At 36.2% G+C, this 10277-nt stretch overlaps 1 protein-coding gene across 1 annotated transcript in view; it reads left to right on the top strand.

Annotated features, from left to right (window-relative positions):
• Window positions 1–1238: 1238 nt before the first annotated feature.
• The window catches only part of LOC106956222 (zinc finger and BTB domain-containing protein 16-A-like), a 48128-nt gene continuing 39089 nt past the window's right edge, over window positions 1239–10277 (top strand). The window contains exons 1-2 of the mRNA XM_015046922.1: window positions 1239–1344; window positions 4142–4268. The gene's annotated coding sequence lies outside the window, so the exon portion shown is untranslated. The remainder of the gene's footprint in view (window positions 1345–4141; window positions 4269–10277) is intronic.

Here is a 10277-nt window from a genome sequence, read left to right as displayed (position 1 = left end):
CAAGCTTGGCTGGCCCTTCTCTGTACAATAGGAATGAGAGTTTTTACATGCCTTTCGTTTCCCAGCAGAACGGGGAAGAAAAGGAGAGAAAATGATAAAGAAGTTTGGATTTGGGCTTCCTTCACAGCAACGTTTCCCCTGCAGTTCATGGCTGCCTGTGGGGGAAACTGGAGCTACAAAACAGAAGGAGCTGGTAAAGCAGTGAAACGTTCTCATTCATCTCTGTAAATGCAAACGAGCAAAGAAAGTGTGGAGCACAACATTTCATCACAGAGTAATAACATCTACACATCTGGTTTGACTTCTGTACAAATATGCAAACAAAGAAAGAAAAAAAAACAATTTAGGGATTACTTTATTAAATACTAGTAATAATAACAATAAATCAAATTATTTTACTAATTCAATAAAAGAGAAATTGTTTATTCTTGTTATATGGATAGTAACACTGCCTGCTTTAGATGGAAAGAATCTCCTAATAAAAAAATATTCTCTAGTTTTGGTAATTTTGTCTTTTCATTGTTTGGAATTTATTCATTTTATTTCTAAAGTGCAACAGAAGTTTTTTTTGTTGTTGTTGTTGCTGTTGTTGTTGTTTTAGTGTAGATTGAGTTAAACCCCGTAGAGCAGAGCATACCTTGTTCAGATTTTGAAGGGTGGCTCTGCTAGAATGCCTCTCACAAGATGGCGGCGATACTGACGAATGAGTCACACGACCTATGTTAAAGCTCAACAACCAACAGGTAGGAGACTGTTCAATTTTTGACTAAATTAAGCATTTTTTTTTAATTTTACATTTTTGCCTTTATGTGTCTAATTTGCAATAATACACAAATGTTGTAGCAAACATTAACATAAATTATATTGTAGTAGTAGCAGTACTAATTATTTTTATTTTGTGTTTTACATAAAAGCAATCAAATCAATGTATTATTTTTATATAAGCACCACGACCCTCTGAAAAACAGTTTTTCAGTAAGAACTTTGTTTAATTAGAACCATGTATGTCGCATCATCCCCTGCTGCATTCATTAATTCTCGAAAGGTCTTGCCATACAAAATTTTGTTTTCGTTTGTTGTTGGTTTTGTTTGTGGAGTTTCTCCGTTTTGTCGTGTGTTCTGTTCATGCAATTAGATTTTGTTAAGTGTTGTTATGATTTATGGTCTCTTAATGTCTCTGTTCAGCTCCTGTTGTTCATTTTCCAGTTTCCCTCAGTCCGTTCTCTTCCCTCCCCGCTGCACCTCGTCAGTAATCAGCCACCTGCCTCTCGTCAGCAGTCACCTTGCTTTGGATTTCAGCTCCTGGTCTGTTCGCTGCTTGGATCCATGTCCTGGGTTTCTCCTGTAGGTTCATTATTTTTAATCATTTTCACTGAAGTTTCATTCCGTTTTTGGAACTTTTGACTAGAAGAATGAGATTTAAAGCAACATAGATGTCACATTTATGTTCTATATATTTGAATATTGCTGAAATGTCCATTAAGTTTAGTAGTTCAGTTCACAAAGTGAAACACATTAATGTGATTAATTCCACACAGAGTGATGTTTTCAAGTCTTTATTGCTGGAAATTATGATGTTCTGCTTCCAGCAAATGAAAACACAACAGTTGACATTAGAATATTACATCAGACCATAAAAAATGTTTTAAAGACAGAAATGTGAGCTGAGTGAAAAGTATGGTTAGAGGTTATTTTTAAAAGTTTCTAATAAGGGAGCCTGATTGGAAGTTATATTCTCAATGACAGAGTGACTGTACATAAAATTAAGAGCCATTTGATTTCCAGGACATTCCTCACTCATTAAGTCATTTATTGGTTCGTGTATTTAGTCAATTATTTGTTTCTTCAGGTCTTGTCTAATGTGAAAAACCTGCAGACAATTATTTATCAAATTAAAAACACTAGTTTTAAAGCAGTAACTGTTTTCTAACAATAAATCTGTATTTTATATGCAGTTTTTCCTTTTTATTTTATTTTAAAATCTCACCGTCTTTCTTTGTAGACTTCATTCTCCACTTCACGACTAGTTCTTTTATTCATTGCAGTGACGTGAGATGAATCTGAGTCCACGTATTTAGCAGTAAGTTAGCTTTTCTCTGGGCGTTTTGGCCCAGCAAAGACGTCTGTGCAATCTCCTGTGAGAGGAAAGAGGCTATTAAGCAGCTCTTCAGGAAAGGAATCAGACTGAGAGCTGCTGAAAGCGGGCAGAAAAACAAATTCACACTGCTGGTGTAAACTGGAGAGTGGGAAGGAGTGTTTGTTTGATGTCTTAAATCGGATTTATTGTAAATATTTGTGCGTGTTGAAAGGGGGGGAAAAATAAAATGCTGTTTCTGTTTTAATATACAGACAAAAATGTTGTCTGTGGTCCAACATATGGTTGATATCTAGCCCAGTCAGAAGGCGAACCACAGACCTCGGCATTCAAGCAAGATTTCTGCTCATTTTATTGCTAAGAGACAAGACAACCAGAAAATATGGCCGCCAGTAAAGACTGTGAAACATTACACACAGACGTCCCATTTAACAGAGAATAAAGTTAATCTTAGTGTTGAAGGACAGCAGGTTTAGTCTTTTTTAAAGCATTAATCCCAACAAAATATAGCACTATTTGTTTCTTTCTTGAAGTAATTATTTTCAATTCAAATTGCTTAATAAAGATGATTTTAAAGCTGACTTTAAAAAGCAGAAATGTTTAATGTTTTAGGTTGGATAGAAATATCTTTTAATAGAACAAGTAAGAATAAGAGCATGTGCAATAAGAGCAAATTTACTACATAAGAAAGAACCGTAAAGTTGTCAAAACTAGCATACTCTGATTCCAAGGGGCAATTTAAAACATTTTTGATTTTTTTTTTTGTGAGAACAAAAACAGTAGACTTTTTCCAAGAATATGGAAAAACTGAGAAATTGCACCAGGGATGCTATTAGTGCAGCTGACAAAATCGTTTTGTCAGTAATCTGACAAATTGTCAGTAAATGAGAAAATGTCAGATTACCAAGTGAGTAACCAATGTCCTTTTTTTCCTTCAACAAACCTGATTCTGCGATTGATGTGGCACTAAAATCCAAGATGGCGTCCCCCACCTTCTGGTGATGCTCCTTGCATTGTGCCAGGTGGTAGGGACGTCGCTGTTTAGCTCGCAGTAGAAGCTGATTAAATGCTGGGCAACTAATGCAAATATGTACAGATTTTATTTGGAAAGACCAAAACTCCTCAGTGTTGTTAAAGAATAAAGAACAACACAGGAGTAAACAACAGAACAGTTTTAAATCATAAACAGATGAGAGGAAGGGAGATTATAGTAACAAAAGTCAGTTGGTAGTTTAAGTATTCCTTCTCTACAAATGAATCTAAAAGGCAACATTTTAATACTAAAAAATAATTACAATACAATCTTAACTTTTGAAAGATGTTACATCTGTAAAGGTCTGTGGTGGAAAAAAGTGCGTTGAGTGAAATCCCTCTGATTCATGCCGTCGGTCTGCAGCTCATGAAGACGGAGCGGAGCAGCGACTCGCTCCTCTAACATCCCTGCTTCTCTGCTGCCGTTTCTGCTTTTTCCAGAGCAGAAGATCAGCTGACAGTGAGTGAGTGTAAATGGGTTCAAATATGTTAATTATTAATGAGAAAATTACCCCACCGTGGTCCGTGTGGGGTTTAGTGTTTGTCTCAGCAGCTTTATGGTCAAAACACTTTTCCCTGTGACCTCCCAAAGCAGAACAGATTCAGACAGTTTGGAAGGATGTAAGGAGAAGTGAACACTTTATGGGATATTAGGGATAATTAAGTGATTTTCAATGAGACGCATAAAAGTATCCTCTTCCTTTGGGGTCTTCACAAAGGACACTTTGAAGACTTTGATTGTCAAACATGTGAAAATAAGAATACACTTTCATTAAGATGACCTGAGATTTTCCTTCCATCAAACTTTCATCAGCTAAAAGAAAAATATTTTTTTAAAATAAATAAACTTGTCTTTATTCCAAACATCTGCATAAACCTGACAGCCTTTGAAAGCAAAATAAATATTCTGAAAACTCAAACAAGTTCACTGGATACAACTTTTCATTTAGCAACAAGAGCATTTCTCATTCAGAAATCAAATCAAATTGACCCCAGTGTTTCCCTTTGCCATAGATGTGACGGGATGCAGAGGCCCAGTGTGGAGTCAAGCTGTTCTTCAAAATGGGAAACACAGGAATGGAAGAGTCGGCTCTGTTCAGATGAGATGAAGTCTTAGTTCTCCAGGAGTAAAACAGTCCAGGTGAGTCTGGTCTGGACGAAGTTATGAATATTTAATAAAAGCTCTGTTAATTATGTTGGAAGATCTGTGATGCGGTGAGTCTGTCATCTTAGAAATACCAGAATATTTCAAACAAATGTTTTTTTTTCCTGCCAAAAAACTGAACTTCTATGATTAGATAAACCATACCAGAAATGTGCAGAAATTGTTCTCTATTTAATATGGCTTAAATTTAGGATAACTCAGATGTGGTTTTGACACATTATGAACAATATAAGAAGCTCAGGCAGAGTAATGAGTTCATGTCAACATTGTCCTGTTGTTGCACAGAGCAGCTGTAAGCCTGAGACGATTCTGCAGCATCTCAGTGAGGAGAGTCAGCGAATACACACGCATGACAGCACACACACACACACACACACACACACACACATACACACACACACACCTTAGATTGCATGAAACTGTGGACAAAATAGCTTTTTCAAGCCTTATTTTTTGCCTTGCTTCTCTGCACATAATCCATTTTTTTAAACAACATGCAGGATATTACACTACAGCAGGACAAGGGCGCTTTCATTATTTCACTGTACAATAAATGAGCCAGATTGTTTTCTTCAAGGATAAAGTCACTTGTTTACCAGAGTCGCATCGATCACTGGCTGGTGGTCACATTTATCAGCTTGTTGTTTTCGGTTTGTCTAGATGCTAATGTTTTACAAAATGTTTGCATCCTTCCACAAACTCCAGTATGTCTGAACTGGATTTTATGTGACAGACCAACACGGCGTGGTGCAGAATGGAAGCGGTGGAAATGGTCGGAACCAGCTGCAGGTTGTTTAGGTCGTGATTCTATTAGCTTCGGACCTTGTAGAGACTGAATTGGTTTTCTGGTTCCAAAACGTCCCAATCAGATCACATGGAGAGCGCTCTTGACATTGACTAGGCCATTCTAACACATTAACATGCTGTAAGGGGAAGCATTTGATTGTTTCTCTGACTGCATGTTTACGTTTGTTGTCCTTCTCTACCTCATCTATACTGTAGCCTCTGAAAGGTTTTCTTCAGCTCCATCCATGTGATGAGCTGCCCCACCCCAGAGCATGATGCTGCCACCACCATGTAGGACTTTGGAGCCAGTGTGTGCAGTGGGAAGTAGTGTTGGCTTTTCGCTATGCGCAGCATCATGCATGCTGACAAAAATATGTTTTTTTTGTTCTCACTCATCAACAGTAGAATCCCTGGAATAGTTGACTTTTGAATTAAATCATTAAAATGAAAACATTAAGGGCTGTAAATATGTTTGCAAGCCTTTACAATTATGGGGATGCTTTTTCTGTGCATAAGTGGGGAAAACTGTATGAATAGCTATGTGTTCATTGTTTATAGTCAGTAAAAAGTGTCCTGTTAATGATTCATTGTCAGTTTAAACATCTTACTGTTATAATCCCCGTCTTATTAACAATCACTTGCAGTTCATTAAGAAATTGGCTGCTGTGTCTTGGATCAGGCATACTCTTCACCTGAAACTGACCAAACAGTTTGAATTCGTGGGGTTTGCCATTCCTTTGCTATTCAAGACAACAGATTTATTGATCCACAGGATTCTCTTAAGCGCTCTGGTTTGTCCTCTGGGGGTGCAGCTGAAGGCTTGGAATGGAGAAGTAAAGAGGCACTTGATAAATAAAACACCTAGGTCAACAAAGCCATTTCATCCATTAACCTGAAGCAGGTTTGGGCTTTTTCTGTCTGCGTGTGGAAGTGAGCAAACCTGTAACTTTGGTAAACACAGAGAGCGTGGTGATTCAGGGGTCAAGGAAGGTTTAAACCGACATGGTCTCCCTCTGAAGAGAAGATTTCATTCTATTTTTGGGGGAATATGTATCCAATTCTGCTTCAACTTGTTCACCGCTTTTGGTTTTTGCTGAAATTTCAGTCAACCATTTGGGCATAAAAAGCCTTTTGAGCTTCTGATGCCTGCTGGTTGTGCTTCACTGAAACTACATTATGAGTTTGAGAACTGGGGTGAAGCAAAGATTGAGCTGCTTTCGGCTTTGCACATGAGCACATGGTGACCGAAAGGCACCTCCTGACCAAATCCAGTGGAGGTCAGAGGTGGAGGTCAGAGGTGAGCGAGGCGTGGCCTCTGTGCCAGAGACGCCCCCGGGTTTACACAAGTGTAAAAAGAGTCCATTCAGCCGGGCTTCATGGGCAGAGTTTCACAAAGGTCCTCTGTGTGGGGCCTGCACCCCCCAACACACACACATACACACACGTACACAACCTTTCCAAGCACCATGTCTACACAGGATGCAGACAATGGGGGTGTTTTTGGTGTGTGTGTGTCAGCAGAGCCACGTACATCTTAACCTGAAGCCAGTTATAAAAATATTGCTCAGGAAATACAAATGTTATTTTATAAAACATTTTGTCAAACATATTGCCATCATCATTAATAAATGTGTTGTTTTTTTTTGTGCTAATAATAACTAGATGAAAACTAAAAATGTCACCCTGGGACCAAAACAAAGTGAGGAAAAAATGAGGGAAAAAATACTGGATCAAATTAAATCCAATCAAATGTGATGTTAGTAGATGAACAGTCTGAAAACAACCACAGAGATCAAATGTTTTCAGGTTGATTCAACAGAAAAGACAATTTGTATTTATATTGTTAGTACATTTATTTGGGTGATCATTTTAGTTTTTGAAAAGATAAATGTAAAGCTAAAGTTTCTGTTTTTTCTCCACAGTTATTGCTTTTAAAATATTTAATTTAAATTTAAAATTACATGCATTTTATAGAGAACCAAACAGATTCCAATTTCTGGTTTTTAAAATTGGAAAAAGGAACATCTGATAGTCATAATTTGGCTAAAGACAATTTGACAATGTAAGATTGAATCTAATGAAACTAATTAAAAAAAATGTTAATCCATTTTGGTCAAGGAATGACTAAAAACTGAAACGTGTGGTCAGAATCAGAACTGGGATCTGTTCCCAGTGATTCTCAGTTTTCTGTCAATAAAGTTTCAAAGGTCTTAAAAGTTTCTGTAAAACCAGCAGGCCCAAATAACCTTGAACAAAAAAGCCAGCATCAGATATTTAATGACATATTCAACATGCTTCATATTTCAGTTGAAGTGTTTGAGAAACTCCTGACTGTCCAGGATCAGCTGATCAGCAGCTAAAATGTCCCTGAAATGTTTTTGATTACTTTTGTTAACATTAGATGATGAGTTTACTGGAACCAATAGTAACTTCTAAACTATATAAACTTGATGTATAACCCATTTTGTTACGTATGCGTCTTTACAGTCAAATTGATGGTTTTTAAAATGCAAAATCTGTAAAAGTTCGGACTTCTCTGTGTGGCACTGAGTCCCAAACCTCATTCATCCCAAAAATATGGGTCACACAGACGCCTTTAATTAGAGCTCGATAAGAAAGCTGGGTTCGTTATTTTACCTCTTGATTCTGTAAGTGCTGCAGATATTAGAAATATTTAAAATCATCAAGCGGTACAGATTTAGATTCACAGCAGCAGAGTGTTTGTTTGAGTAACTTGGAATTGTTTAGTGCATGGAGGCTAAATGTAGCACATGTAACATGCATCACACTGCAATGGCGTTGCTCTCAAGTGCCTTTTTAATATTTCAGGATATGCATAATATTTAATGCATTTGAAAGAAAAAAGAATGGGAGGCTTCTCAATCTCATAAATAATTGTATATATTGAATGAAAAAGGGACACACATTATGTAGTTTTTAAATTCAACCCAATTTAAAAACTTCCTCTGCATTTGAAGACTAAATAATTATATATACATACATCATTTATTAAGTGAGTTGAGAACAATAACTAGAACATAAGTTGATTTTTACAGTAAAGTACAGAAACTCATCTTTTCAATGGTGTATTTGAGAACTGTGCTGGTTCAAATAACGACTAAACATTATTTCAGAAAAAACTGATTCACCCGTTCCTTACCTTTTTAAAATTATGGCCACTCTAAAAAATAATTAAATTTAAAAAAAATGACACAAATAGACAAATTTACGAGAATAAATAATATATATTACAAGAATAAATTTGTTTGAGAATAAAGTTGAAATAATATGAGAATTAACTTTATACTTGTAGTATTATAACTTTGTTCTCAAAATATCAGGACTTTATTCTCATGTTATTTTGTCTTTATTCTTATATGAGTTTATTCTTGTAACATCTTTATTTATATAATTTAAAGAAAAACTATTTTATTTATTTTTCTTCTTAGTATAACTCTAGTAATCCATCATAATAAATGAAGGGGAAAAAAAAACAAAATTAAAAGATTGAGACATTTTATTGAGATATTGCTTGAATTAGATTCAACATAAATGTTTTCATCTCACATGCTTTCCATTTCTAAAATACGTGCTCTTTTACTCATAAGTTGCGCATTTCCAAGTTTCAAGTCAAAATAATTGAACAGAAGTTGCCAAGATGTCACTAGTTTAAATTCAATATGGCTGCCATACATTTAAATGCAATAAAAGTTGCAGGAATTATCTGTTCGTTTGCACTTTTGATACCTTTTGTCCGATTACATTTACTATTAATGTTTGTTATTTATTCATCTATTTTATTCCTAATATTAATATTGTTTGAGTCTTCAGTGTTCCCATATTGATTGTCTGACTGTCCCAGTGGCTCACATAGTTAACAGCCTTCTCATAATTTGCTCGATAAGAAAACAGTTTTATAAAGTTTGTGCCCTGCTAGACCTCTGGAGTGACGTCTCACTCCTCCAGTGTAATTTGCTTCTGCTTGTTGGGCTTTCTGTGAGCAGACCGATTGACTTAATCACTTTACATTACTTAATACATTATTGGAGGGAAGGGCACTGATATTCACTCATGTACCAATTATTTGGCTAATTTGGTTTCAGTGGAATCCCATAAAATCAAGAATTAATGTGTACATCAGATCCTCATCTGCCTGCATAAATAAATCCCAAACAAAGCTCTGAGATCTGAACAGAAACACATGTGTCCCGCTGCAGATAACCAGCCTCCCACACTTAATTGCCCCGTTTCTAACCCAGAACTCCACGCAGGGAGCCCATCTTTGTCTGGCTCACGGTATTATTTTAAAGTGCAGTGGTGATCTGGTTTTTATAATTTTGCCCTCATCCTCCTCTCCCTCAGTAAAACGGTGGATTATTGCCAGATTAAGGGAGTGCCTTTTTCTTTATCCCCGGGTAAGCCTGCACAGCATGCAGATCCGAGGTAATGAAGCTCTCTGTGATCCATGGCTGGATGAATCTAAAAATTCCCAGAGCACAGCTGTATTTTAAAGGAAATGAGATTTTCCTTGAAAGGCGCCTTCAGACCTGTGTTCTCTGTTTCAACCGTTCGACTGGTTACATCTCGTTTCAAAGGTGTTGAGAAGCAAAAACCCCTCGGATCAGTTTCTTTAACAAGACGCATGAAGTTTCAACCTTCACGCAAGCTAAAATGTTGCTACCAGATGGAAATGAGCTCTTAAGCTGACACCAAAATTGTTGATTTTGTATTAATCCTTTCTAAAAGTGTAAATATTGATTAAAAGAGTTCCTTAGTTCCTTTGTGATTTTCACAATCCAGCTCATCATCTTCAATTATTTTATTTCAGATAATATTCACAGGTTTTTACTGTAAATGAACATGAATGAAGCCAAGAAATAAAAATTGACTTGAGACCTCTACAACAGCTTAAATCTGACAATTTTAATGGTTTAAACACCAAAGAAAGCTTAATAAGTAGTACTACGTACAGAAGAAATTGTCTTAGTACTGTCTAATCTCTCTGCTCTTGGTGCTTTTCAGCCAATCAGCACCAAGGAGAATGAGTGGAGTTCCTGGATTGGTTCCAAGCTGCATTTTCTTTTGAATACTTAAGATATGTTCTTCTAAAAAAAAAAAAAAAAAAAAAAAAAATTTTTAAAAATAGGAAATTTTTTCAAAAAAATTTTGGTGTTGCATTCCAAAAAAAACTAACCGGTT

The sequence above is a fragment of the Poecilia latipinna genome, unplaced genomic scaffold (assembly GCF_001443285.1).
Source record: "Poecilia latipinna isolate Pla-1442-1.1 unplaced genomic scaffold, P_latipinna-1.0 Scaffold798, whole genome shotgun sequence".
NCBI lineage: Eukaryota > Metazoa > Chordata > Actinopteri > Cyprinodontiformes > Poeciliidae > Poecilia > Poecilia latipinna.
Note: the sequence above shows the minus strand (reverse complement) of the source record. Positions and strands in the feature narration are given on the sequence as shown.